We start from the raw sequence: 13,615 nt of genomic DNA, 5'->3' as shown, positions 1-13,615 counted from the left end.
CCCCTAAGTTTTCAAGAGAGTTGGCAAGAGCTGATTTGTTATTGTTTCTGAAGTGGGTTCCAGAGGTGGTACATTGGGGTGTTGTGCAAAAGCAGGAGGTAGAGACAGAGCTCTTCAGAACCATCTCTCTCTCTCTCTCTCTCTCTCTCTCTCTCTCTCTCTCTCTCTCTCTCTCTCTCTCTCTCTCTTTCTCTCTTTCTCTCTCTCTCTCTCTTTCTCTCTCTCTCTCTCTCTCTCTCTCTCTCTCTCTCTCTCTCTCTCTCTCTCAAGTTCAGTCTAACTCAACTGATTTAAAGGTTTCTAAAGCTCAAAAGGAAGCACTTTGGAAAAAAGGACTGTGAGGAATCCAGGATAAGGAAATTAGTACTTCTTTCATTAAATTTCCCTTGAGTTCCATGCACATGGAAGGAGAGAAAATACTGTTGAAAATGACTTTGGGAAAAGGAGGGACTGCATTGCTGGGGAAAAGAGTTTGGCTAATGCTGCTGCAAATGACTCAGCTGGGGGCTTTCTGGAAGTCTTTTCCGGTTACGGTCCCAAGGGGACACTATGGCCAGATCCTCCACACTGGGTAGCAGGGTATCCTTTCCCCTCCTTCCACATCCTTGGTATTTCCTGCAAACCCCCTAGCAGCTGTGTTCTGGATGATCAGCCCTGGGTTCTGCCAGGTAGAAAGATGGCCAGGATCGTGGAAACCACATTTCTGCCTTGTGATGTCACACAGATATCTTCATTTTAGTCAACCTTTCTATTCATTCAAACTGTCTCCCCACCCCCTTCTTCTCTTTTTTTGTCTTCAATATTAATTGAGTGAGTTGGAGTTTTACACAACCTGCTTTCTCCTGGTTTTTCATCTTCCATCTGTTATTCATTCAAATGGTTACAAATTCTAGCTGAAATCTGATTAGTTTTGCCTCTGAGCTCTCAGGTAACTGTGAGACAGGAGCCTAGGAAGACTCTGGACCATGAGACTGGCGGAGATTACTCACAGATTGCTGGATCTGGTTTTCACCAGCCCAATGATGCTATGTGCTTGTGTATGAGGGTGGGGGATACTTGCAACCACAAATGCACTGCTCTGCATAGATTAATCAAAGCCCAGCAGGAAGAAGGTAAATGTACCTGTTTCTGGGGAGGGGGGGGGAGGAACTTCTGGGAAGGGGAGGATTAAGTGGATTTTTTTGCCTCCTGAGGGCCTGGCCACAAGTCCGATCCAACTACCCTACCATAGACCAATAGAACCAGACAATGATTTCCTCATGAACAAGACAGGAACTCTGAAAGAGCCCTGCCCTCTGTGCTTTCAGGGCAAGGCCTCTCAGAAGTTCACCAAGCTGGAAGGCCACCCAGATAGTGGGCATTGGGAAGAGAATCCAACACCAGAGTTTGTGGCAGGACTGGAAAGCACCTAGGGGCACACTTTGGGTTCTCTCTAAGGGTCCTGCCTGGCAAAGATACAAGACCTTGGATTCCTGAAACCATCATCCCTTTTCTCTGTCCTCATCCCCTTATTCCTGAGAAATCAAGAGTGCTGTTACCAAGAGAGCAGGTATAGGCTAGAGGCAGCAGTTGCCTCTCCTAGTAATCTCAGGGTCAAGACCCTCCTGGCTGGGGTAGGAAAGAGAAGGGATGCACAGTCTTAGAGGGTGGAAGAGGCCAGGCAGAAGTGGGCTGCTGTGTGTGCTTTGGCCCTAATGAATCATCCTCCCCACTGATGAGCAGGGTCCTTCCTCGGGTCTCCGCACTGGGGGTGGAAGGAAGCAGCGACACAGTGACAGTGAAGAAGTAGCCCCAAGTGTCTACAGAGTACAAGGCCACCCGTGGATCTACACAGACAAGGGACCCTCAGAGAAACAGACACAGACTCACACTGGGCGGGCGGACAAGCTGTAAAACTGACTAGGGAGCTCTCTCCCCCACCCCTCCTCCTCTCCTCTCCTCTCTCTCCCTCCCCCCTTCCCTGTCGTCCCTCTCTTTCCCCTCCCCTTGTCCCTGCACCCGCAGCACTGAGCGCTGCACCCGTCTTTCCTCTCTCCTTTCTTCCCTCTCTTCTCATTTTCTCGCCCTAAGTCGGGGGACAGTAGGAGCTGCTGTCAGGTGCTCTCCCCACCCGACTCCAGTGATTGTCCCCTGCCTCCCTTGAGCGTGCAGCAGCTGGGGACAGAGTGGCCACAGCTGAGGATGAGGTTAGAGTCCTAAGTGGCAAGGCTGAGGAGGGCAAGAGGAAGCAGCTGCAGCCCCCGCCACCCCACCCCACCCCCCAAAATCCAGCAGCTCCACGGTAGTGGCGGCGCCTGTGGCAGTAGCTCCACATTGCCTTCAGGCTGGGGTGCAGCACTAAGTGGTGCGTGGGAGGAGGGACCGGGAGGAAAAAGAGAGGGACGACAGAAAAGAGGAGGGGAGGAAGAGAGGGAAGGAGAGAGAGAGAGGCGGAGAGAGAGACGCAGAGAGAGGGAGGGAGGGAGAGAGAGAGAGAGAGAGAGAGAGAGAGAGAGAGAGAGAGAGAGAGAGAGAGAGAGAGAGAGAGAGAGAGAGAGAGAGAGAGAGAGAGAGAGCCGCAGCCCCCCAGACCAAGGAGGGGAGCGGCGGCTGGAAGCACAAGAGGAAGAGAGGAGCAGGGAGAAACCCGAGCGGTGCAGAGGAGAGAGGCGGCCAAGAGAGAAGAGGGAGGGCGGGGGGGGGAGAGGAGGGCGAGGCGGCCCTGGCAGCCAGCACAGACTCAGACTGGAAGCGGAGCAGCAGAGCAGCCGCCGGGGAAGGGACGGAGGGCAAGGAAACGGTGAGGGCAGCGGATAATCGGGAGAGACTAGAGTGCGAGGCAGGCGGAGACCCTCACACAGGCAGCCCTGGGCAGGCAAGCAGCCTGGGTGAGGAGTCGAATCGGGGGCGGGCATCGGCACCTCCCTCCACCGCAGCCCGAGGCCGGAGGAGCGCCAGCCGGGTGAGGAGCCAGAAAGCCAGGCAGCCAGCCGCCGAGCACGCCCGCCCGCCGGCCCAGCCGCCAGCCCCTGCTTCGGGAGCCAGCGTACCCAGCAGCAGCCAGCCCCATCACCGTAGCCCCGCGAACGGAATCAACGCACCGGGTCTACCCGAGCGATCACCGGCAGAGCGAGTCCGGGGTCGGCCCGAGACACCGACTCAGCGCAGCGCCGGCGGAGTCCAGGTAAGAGGGCCGCCCGCCTGCGCGTCCGCCAGCTTGCGCGTCCGCCCTCCTGTCCATCCCTCTGTCAGTCCGTCAGTCAGTGTCTCTCGATCCCTGAGCCTGCCCTGTCTCTCCAGGTCCCTGTTCAGCTACCAGGGCTGCTCGAGCTGCCTCCACCTCTGCCTTTGTCTGCCTCCTTCCGTCTCCTTTCAATCCCTTTGCCTTTCTCGGGGTTCGGGAGATCCACTTCTCTGGCCTTGGCCAACTCCGTTTATGTGTGTGTGTGTTCGTGTGTGTGTGTGTGTATGCGTGTGTGTTCCCCAGCCGCCTACCCAGGGGGCCCTTTAAACACCCCCCAGAGAACCCTCAAAGGTTGGAGAGAAGTCTCCCCCCCGACAGAATGGTTGGGGGGGTGGGGCGGGAGTTGAAGAAAGAGTCAAGGCTCTGCCTGAGCACTGAAAAGTTGTCTAGTGTCTGGGGGAGGAGGGCGGGGAGCAGGTTGGCCCCAAGGGACCTGCTGCCTCAGTGGTCGCCGAGGGGAAAAGGGAGATCATGGGGTGAACGGACCTATGTCTTTTGTGTTTCCCACCACCTCGAGGGGAGGCTCCCGGCCTCCTCTTTGTAACTCGGTGTCGCGACTGCTGTTGTGTCTGGAGGACGCTGCACGCTGAGTTCCCTGCAGACATACTGAGAAAGTTTTCTTAGTCGGAGACTTGTCTGTCTTCATGAGGCCAGAACGAGTAGGGCAAGGTTTGGGGTGAGGTGTCTGGGGGTGTAAGGGGGGAGGGCGGGACCGTGGTCCTTCTGTCTGAGGATAGAGGATGTATGAAATAACAGAGCAGGGAAAATGACAGAGAAAGAGAGTGGGAGGGAGGGCAAGTGTGACAGAAAGAGAAAGAGAGAGAGAGGGAGGGAGGGAGAAAGGGAGAGACAGAGAGAGACAGAGAGAGACAGAGACAGAGACAGAGACAGAGACAGAGACAGAGAGATGCGTCCGGGGTTGAACCGAACTAGAGCATAGATAGTCTTGCCAGGGCATTCCGAGATTTGCCTGGAACTGGCCAAAGTACAGCTGCAGGGCCGAAACCAAAGGAGAGCTGCCGCTAGGCAGACCCCAGACGACCCCCTCCATCCCTTCCTTCCTCTTCCCCAGTACCCCTCCCCTCCCAAGATTCTGTTCACCAAATTCGATTTAAATCGTGTAAGAGATTCTCAACACAGAAAAGCACACAGGAAGGATATGGGATTGGACTGGGTTTGTTGCTTTGCAGATTCAAACCTTAAACTTTCCTTTGGGACTGAGGCAGAAACAGCCAAATGTGAGTGAGAGGAGCTTGGACCACCCTTGGAACTCCCTGGGTGCCCACATTCCCCTACTTCATAGGTTCCAGTTGCTTCCCATATGGTTCTGGGTCCCCACACTGAAGTAGGTCATTTTCCCTTCAGGAATGGTGATGCCCCATTCAACCCTTTTGGCCAAATCCAGAGGACTTTGGTCCTCATGAGTCAGCTAGTCCTTCCAGGGGCCTTTCTATGGAATGGGGGGGGGGGGGGAGTGAATAGGAGGCCAAGACTGGCCTGGTCCAGGGGCAGTTATCTCCAGATTGTCTTGATCATGGTTCATCACATCCTGTACCCTCTGTTCACTCTATGGAATCCGATCCCTTTCCCTAGTCACCTATCTAGACCCTCTAGAAGGGCTGGGGGTGTAGGGATGGGAACTCGGAGATGATATTCCCTTCTCTGTGGTTCTTATTATTCCTGCCTCCGTATGTGCCCCCTGCTTTCACCGCCCACAGGATTTATTTTCTTCTGGAGGGGAAAAAAAGATGCTGGAAATTAGCTCTTGATACCTTTTGATCCCCAGTCCATCTGGGCAGGTACCCAGGGGGATAGGCTGCTACAGCTGCCCATGAGGGGATAATCCCTAAAGATGACTTGGCACATTGGGAAACATAAAAAGTGGATGGATTCACCACAGCTGAAAGGGAGCTCTAACCCCCACATGCTGTCTTGAGAGAAATCTAAATAAGACTACACTTTTTCCTGTATCCATTTTCTCCTTGGATGGAGGCTGGTCCGGGTGTACCAATTACCAATCTCCCGGTGACTTTGCTTCCCAAGTTCCCCCTAAGCAAGACTGAGAATTTTGGACCATGTGTTTTGTTAGAGCAGCCTCTACCTGTGCACTCTGGGACATTCCAATTTCGTTGCTCATAAATGAAGGAGCACTTCCTTCAAAGCCCAAGACAGGAAGCATTGTGGACCAGCAAGGATGGATAGACACCATTGGGTGAAAAATGGGAGGCAAACAGCACATCCATTAGTCCTCTGGAACATTGTATAAGACAGTTTGAATCCCGTAAATGTCATGAAAAAATCTCAGATGAAGTGAAGAGTCCCATGGTGTTTTAGAGGAAACTCCACCCCCCTACCCCTCCCTGCACCCTCTTTCCACCAAAATAACAGAAGTTTTGAAGAAATTCGTGAGTTGTGTGTCTTGAGAGTTCTGAAAAGCTTGACTAACTGAGGGTGGGGCCTGTGGTACAGGGCTACAAAACCAGACATGGTGTTTCTCCTCCAATGTCTAAGGCATGGGTCCTAGAGTCCAGGAAAGGAGTTTAGATGAAACACCTTCTTTCTGGTCCTATGAAATATTTCAGGAAAAACTGAGTAATTATAATAAATTCAAGCAGCCTGACACATGTGGCTTTCCTCTTCTCCTCTCTTCGCTTTTTCTTTCCCCTCCCCTCCTCTCCCCTTTCCTCCTCTCCTCTCTTCTCTTTTCCTTTTCTCTCCCTCCCCTGCTCTCTCCTTTCTTCCTCTCCTCTTCTCTCCTCGACACTGAGAGTCTAAACAGTAAGCCATCAAACCAGAATGTTTTCCTTAAGGTTGAAAGAAGATTCTGAGGCTTCCTCTCTTCCGATCCCACCCTCATTTAAGAATTATAAACTCTCCTCCAATATCTTTTTTGTCACAGTTAAACATTCCAAAGACAGATGGAGCTGCCCTAGCCAAGCCATTTTGCTTTTTGTGACAGATAGGGGCAGGGAGGAGAGATATACTCTGAACGTCGGGATCATAAGAATGAAACATTCGAGAGATCACCTTATTGGCAATATCTCCATCTTTATTGAGCAGGTGGAAAGGATTCTCTTGGTACTAACAGTCCATCTTAAGAGGATGGTATTGGGGGAGGCTCTTCCTTTGTTGGAAAATACCTGGTAATGGAATATCAGAACAATTCTAAGGAAAGGCAAGTTGTCCCTCAAAAGAAAGGATGATGAATTTGAAGTTGACTTTGAGCTTATTTTTGCCACCCAGAAAAATGGATAATGTGTTTTATCCTTTAAATTATGCTCATGTACAAATGAATGCCGAAGACTGGGAATGAAATCAAATGAGCAACCTGGTTCTAAATGCACTGCAGGGGGCAGGAAGGAGGGAAGCCAGAGGAGTTTTGAGACACAGACCATCCAGTGGAAGGAGGGGAAAACAAGGACTGGGTCACTTTAAAAAGGAAACTGCCGGGCATGCAGAGCCAAGTTCTGACCCCTTGTTCAGTCCTGAGAAGTCACTGGACATTTATTTTCCTCTGAGGTCAAAAAGAATTTTGTCTTCAGAGAGGAAAGATAATCTGATACCATGTGCCTAGCACCAAGGGATGTAAAGTGAAATGTGAGTCCCTAATGCCTCCAAAGTGATGGCCTCTGAGCAGCTGCATTCATGTAGACACAAACACACACACACACCACATCACACCATGCCACACACCACACACATACACCACACATATCACACACACATAAAACACACACAGACATCACACATACACCACGCACATGCACCACATACACGCACACCACATACACACATACACACACATGCAGATATGACAGCTTGAGATTCTGCTTTTTACAAGACCATGGCAAGATGTTGTCTAAATGAGGAGTGCCTGTACTGTGCTGGCATTGGGCTCACCAGCCTAACAGGAGTAGGTGACTGTGAATGACAGTCATGGAGGCTGGCTTACTTCACACCCTGGAATGGCAGGCTGGAGCGGTGCACTTGGGGTGGAGAGGATCTAGTCTAACTCATGTAGAATTTGTCCAAATCATCCCTCTTCCATTATATTCAGGAATGATCATTTTGGAAAAAGCATTTTAGTATCCAGTATCATATAACCCAATGGTCATTTTTCCTCTTCATATTTAAAATAAAATATGAACAGTGAGAATCAAATGATTGTGCCTTATACTGGCCACCTGAAAGGCCTGCTCTTACTCCAGAAGCAGGGCAATGCCATGTATGAGACCTGGACCCTTGTCTTCCAAGGTACCAATGGCAGCACTATCCCTTATCCCCACTTAACATGGGCTTGATTATGGCAAGTTCTAATGTCCTGATTTGCTGGACACTTTTCTGTTGACATCAGTTTCACATGTCTTTGATTAAGGCTGAGCCCGGTGGCTGAGCAGCTGGTGACAAGTGTTTCCATGTCATAGCTGCCCTGTAATGTGATAAGTGAACATTGCTGGTTTTATGGAACACTTATTCTGTGTGTGTGTGCGTGTGTGTGCATGGGCGCGTCTGCTCATCTTTCTACAATGCCCTGGATGAAAAGAGGAAGTGTCTGTGGTCTGCCTGAATAGCCTTTCACTGACTTGTGGTCAGTGCTCATCTCCTCACAGTCACAGCATCATCCCCACCCTCAACCTCAAGTAGGGCAGTGGAAAGAGGGAGGTAGGAAAGACACCCTCACTCCAAAGCTCCTGGAAGCTCTAGCTCAGTCGTAGTGATGCAGATAAAGCTCCAGACATAATGGATATGGAAAGAAAGTGGAAGAAAAAGCTGGGGCAGCTGGCTCAGCTCTCCCCCTCAGCTACACATGCTGGGCTCTGGGCTGTGCCAGAGTAAACAGACCAAATGATTCAAGGGGGTTCTGTGACTTCATACATGACATAGATGTCATTCAATGAGTGAATGAGAAAGCATTTATTAAGCATTTAATGTGTGCCAAGCCACCGTGCCACAGTGCTCCATTCCTTGATGTGTCTGGGCTTCTTTCGTAGACAGACATTCACTTGGATTGCTTTTTGAGCAAGTTTTGTTATTCCAGCTACTTGTGAGTAGCATCTACTTGCACCAGAAAGAAGGGGCTTTGGTTTCTTTGAGAAGTGTCCACCACTAACCGAATAAGCCTTGTCAGAACTTGTCGCCTTCTTTTTATTGGCACACCTCGAGAGTTTCCAAAAATCTTGTCCCTGGTGAATCCTTCACCGAACTGTAGGAGGAAGGCATCTGGGTCTTGGGACTGAGCAAGATCCCTTCCCCAAATGTGCTGCCTTTAAAAATGACACCGAGACCTGAGGCTATTCAGACAATGGCTTGAGAAAGGTGGTGTCAAATTTCTTCCCAAGCAAGAGGAATTGGCGTTGTTTGAGTAAGAAAAGCAGTGGAGGGACCTGGTGGGAGGTAGGTAAACGAGAGGAACTGAAAGCAACACATTTTTAAAATTAGAAGTATTTTGTTCATGTTTAAACATGCAAAACACACATTTGAGAATTGGTTTATTTTCTGTCCAAAATTTTGCAGTCAGAAGCCATTTTTTTTTCCTGCAGATTATTCCTTTGAAGTGAACATAGACTGTGCCAGGCACTATGCTGACCGCGCAGACTCCCCTGTGCACACTTACCGAGCAAATGCCCCTGAGCACACACGTGCCGCTGTCCAAAGTGCTCGGAGCCCACTTGCGGCTAGCTCTTCCACTGTCCGACGGCCGCAGCTCGGAGGTCTCGCGCCGCAGAAGCAGTCATTGTTCCTCTCCCACTGGGGTCTTTTTTGTTGCATGTTTCTTCATTTGTGGCTAAATAGTGTGAGGTGAAAATAAAAGGCCTGAACTGACCACAGAAATCGGAGTTGCTCGCATAAACTTTGCATAATTTTCCTGTAGCTGCTAGGAATAAGCTCTCCTAATACCAAACGGAAGCCCTGGAGGGGAGCTCTCTAAACCAGGTATGCAGAGCACCTCGCCTTCCTAATCTCACCGCTCCTTGCCGCCGCCCCAAGGGTCGGGAGCATTGTCACTGCCGTAGAGGAGGAGCTCGAGGCTCAGGGAGGCTCGGGGATTTCAGCAGATACGCTGCAAGGAAATCAGCGAGCTGACATTGCAATAGCCGCGGGTTTGTCTTATTCCAGGACCAGGACACTCCCCTGAGCCCCTCGGCTTCCGGTGGCGTTGGACGTTGAAAATCGTCCTATTTCTCAAAAAATCCTCCAGGGGAAAGCCAGATAATATTATTGTCCTGATCGTCGGCTTTTTTGGTTGTCGTTCTTATTAACCATCGATATGTTCCTATATCAGCCCCAAGGACCAAAGTCCAGAAAGTAAGGACAAGAGCAGAGCGGTCTTCTAGCAAGCCTTTGGGTCTGAAACTCTGCACTTCCAGGCCCAAAGCTGAATGGAAAGTTCGAGAAATCTTTTCGTCCTAGTGAAGCGCAAGAAGCAGAGAGGCTGGGCATTGTGGTGGAGGGGGTGTGGGTAGGCGTGGGGAGGGATATCCTGAGGGACACCATTAAGCTACTTAGAAAAAGAATATAGGGTTGGCATTTCTCAGCGACCATGAGCCCACTGGGAATGGACTACAGAATCTGTGCTGGTGGGAAGGGAATGAAGATGTCTCTCTGACGGATCCCTTTAGCAGCTAATCTTTTCTTGTCATTATAGTGAAGAAATACCTTGTTGTTTTATTTCATTTCCGGCATTTTCTTGTCCAAGAAAGACTTTGGGGAAAGAAGGGAAGCATTGTTCTTTGATGCATTAGCGATCATTGCTTCCTGCTCACCAGAAGCCTAGAGCAGGATGGACCCAACCGTCCTTTAAGGAAACTAAATAAAAATTTCCACCTCAAATGCAGGAGCCAAGAAGGACTGCAGACTAGAGGCCTAATGAGTCATTCGACCAGCAACAGGCCAAGGATAGCATCATCTTTGGGAAAGTGGGGAGGAGGGGGAAGAAGGGGGACCCAAAGAGAGCCAATGCCTTGATTTCAGTCATTTGGGCTGCGGTGCATGTCATTTTGCCAGATGAAGCTAAAGGACCACGATTTTGAAGCCATGAAAAACGACATTCCCATCTAGGCAGTCATATTTCTAAGTAGAATATTTTGATGAGAAAATAAATAGCAAGTCACCAATGAAGGGTTAGAGATTAAAAAGAAATTATTAAACTTAGTTGGAAATGTGCATGTGGCCTTAAGAGCTTTTGGAGCAGTCTGCTAGGTAGAGAGGTGAGCTGCAAAGAGGGTGTCACATGCCACCCTGTATCATGCAGCAGGATTTCTTTGCATATGGAATCTTTTGGTGAACTCTGATGTGGACCCATCCAGTAACATATTCCACAAAAATCTCTGAAGTTGAATTTGAAAGTAATTGCCAAGATTAATTGGGAGGGAGCCCCTAACATGAGATGTGGTATTCCTGAAGCCCTGTACATGTCAGGTGCTTAATAAATACAAGAGTGACTATTTGAACAAAGCCTGCCTAATACCAGTATCTGTTTGGTCTTGACATACAACAGAGGCATCCAAAGGCCCCAAATCTGTTCTGTAAAGGATCATTCAGGCAGCAAAGTCCACAGCTTGGGGTTCAACTCTTTGGAAAGAGTAACAGACAATCAATGATAAATTGATTTAATATGATAGAATAAGTTGTTTCTTCCCCTGTATCTCACAGTAGATGACAAAGGGCTGGGATAATGGAAACCTGAAGGGGATCTGGGGAATTGATTTTTTCTTTCTAATTCACTCTCAAAAAGAGTCTTGCAGAATCATTGCAATATTTTGATTGTAAGGACAGTGTTTGGAAACTTGAAAACCAACAACCAAATGGGGGCATTCATTTCTTTGAAAAGGAATGGAAATCTCTAAGAAAAATGTGAGGGGACCCTCAAGAGCCCAAAGTCATTTGCCATAATGTAGAAGGTCATTGCTTACTTAGGTGGCCATTGACAAATCACTTCTTCTGCTAGGGGTATTTTTTTCCCTCAGCAAAACACTGGTTTCATTTGCAGGAATGTTCAGAAGGCAAGTAGAAAAATGTTCCTAAGATATTGCAGACCATTTGGAGAAAGAATTACTTTTTTTGATGGGAGGTCAAGATCTGAGATGTAATTTCTTGGTTCTCCATTTTCCCCTGTGAAATTCCAAAGGTAAAGAAGTAAAAGTTACCCTACACCAAGTTGGTGCCTGAGCTGGGAATACACTGACTGCTTTCTGTGTCTGAGTGGACCCTTGCTGATGTGACTGAAGGCCCATTGGAAGCATGGATAGTAGTGGAGGTGGGGTAGGGCATGCACTAAAATTCACTTTGTTCCTGGTTTGAGAAGAAAGCAGACAAAATAAACTTCAATGACTTCAGAATGTGATTTCCAGAATGGGATCCCTGCCTTTCTGGTGGTCTCCTCCCCACCCTCTACAGATGGGCTCTGGTTACCAAGAACTGCCAGACCTGGAGGTCTTGCAAGACATCACCAACACATCTATCACCATCCTTTTTACAGGGACAGACTTCTCATCAAAGTTTTGGACAAGCCCAGATGGAGAGCTCAGGTTCAGGTCCATTTCCAGACACATAACAGCCTTAGCACTTTCCCACCTAAACAGCCTGAGCTAGGGCTTTGTTTTTCTTTCCTCTGTTCCAGTCCATGTGCCCAGAGCTCTGCAGCACCTCATTATACACACACTGACCTGAGAGTAACATTTGATTCATTTCCACAAGACAGTGCCCTCTTTCTAAAGCTCTTTGGGATCACTGTCAAGGACCAGCTTAGGATGAGGCCATCTCACTCAGGACCAGCAAGCTCACTAAGTTTCATGCTCTTTCTACCAGAAGTTCAGAGATTAGCTGCTGCCAGTGAAGACAAAGATAAGGACACCTTAATTAGCACCATGAGGAGGGTGGCTTTGAGTGGAGGGGGAGAGGGGTAATATCCCTCCAGTTTTGAATCCAACCATCTTATGTTTTATGGGCCAGTAGACAAAACCCTGGAATATTTGAAACATTTGTTGGCATTGTAAGACTGAGAGCTGGGCATTCAGATTTAGGGGTTATAGCCCAAGCATCTTTTACCTACTTGCCAATTGACTTTTAAGGTTTTCAGTCTGCCAGAAGCAAAGGGCATCTGCCTATGAGGTTTGTAAAGGGGAGACAAAATGCACCTGAGATTTACATGAGCCAATTTATCATATAAGAAAAAGAAAAGCATAGCCACAGATCTACTAGATTAATGAATTCCAAATATTCAGCACCACAATGAAAGTGGATAGAGAACGAAGAGAGGCAAAAGAGAACCTGAGGCTCATGAGGTAGAGGCAAAAGCCTGGAACCTGGACTTAGATATGCCAGGTTAGAATCTTGCCTCTGATATTTACTACTTCAGTGACCATTGGGACTATTTATCATCTCGTGACCTCAGTCTTCTCATCTCTACAATGAAGGTGGGGGTGGGTCTAAGAAGAGATCATTGTTAAGTTTTTTCAGTTCCCAGTCTTGTTTCCCCTAAGCTTTTCTCCTCCTTTCTGCCCTTTTCATTTTGCTTAATTATTGACTATAAAACAGCATGACTGATTTTCCATGCTGTCATTTTCCCCCAGCTTCAAATAGTGGATATAATGCATTATTTGTCAATATTTTATCTGAGGATTATGCTTAGTAAAGATGTCATTTTGGCCAAGCTTGGAAGCAGATATAGACCCCACTTCCCTGGTGGTGAATAAAGTGGAGATCTTTAAAAGAAATACATGTGAAAAGATATGATGCCATTGTTACCATGTTCCTGAACGGGGTCTGTGGTTCCTGTCTTTGGGGCATCCCTGGAGAGCAGGATCTAAGATCTGAGCTGACTCTGAACCCAACTGAGATAGGGCCCTGGCATATTGGCACATTCCCAAAAATGTTGAGATCTCCCTACTGATCCAGGAGCCAGTTTGAGAAAGCTCAAGTGTCATCTTTAATCCAAATGTTTAGGCTACTTATTCACCTTAACCCAGTCAATGAGTATGATCAGAGTGAACTGCCCACTGGGAACATTAGTTACATGACACAGTGGGTTGAATACTGGACCTGGAGTCAGGAAGATATCAACTCATCTCCAGCTCAGACATTTACTAGCTTTATGAGTCTTTTAATCATTGCCTGCCTCAGTTTCTCATTCTGTAAAAATGGGATAATAATAGCACCCTTAAGGTTGTTGTGAGGATCAAATGAGATCCTATTTGTAAAGTGCTTTGCATACATTAAAGTGCTATATTAATATGAGCCAGTATTATAATTACAGCTGGTTTCCCTCCCTCAAGTTCTCCCTCCCAACTTTTGTTCTTGGAATTTCTGTTCAGGAATTATCTCCATCAGAGACCATTTCTGATTCCCTCAAGTTTAGCATCCTCTAGCACCCTAAGTTCAATCCTCCCTGTG

The 13,615-nt window shown here is 48.3% G+C and overlaps 1 protein-coding gene across 1 annotated transcript in view; it reads left to right on the top strand.

The window, feature by feature from the left end:
• The first annotated feature begins 2,700 nt into the window (after positions 1-2,700).
• ARPP21 (cAMP regulated phosphoprotein 21) overlaps positions 2,701-13,615 on the top strand; it is a 167,777-nt gene continuing 156,862 nt past the window's right edge. Inside the window, exon 1 of the mRNA XM_072599230.1 lies at positions 2,701-3,163. The gene's annotated coding sequence lies outside the window, so the exon portion shown is untranslated. The remainder of the gene's footprint in view (positions 3,164-13,615) is intronic.

Source organism: Notamacropus eugenii, chromosome 3 (genome assembly GCF_028372415.1).
Source record: "Notamacropus eugenii isolate mMacEug1 chromosome 3, mMacEug1.pri_v2, whole genome shotgun sequence".
NCBI lineage: Eukaryota > Metazoa > Chordata > Mammalia > Diprotodontia > Macropodidae > Notamacropus > Notamacropus eugenii.
The sequence above is the reverse complement of the archived record's forward strand: the minus strand, read 5'-3'. Positions and strand labels throughout refer to the sequence as shown.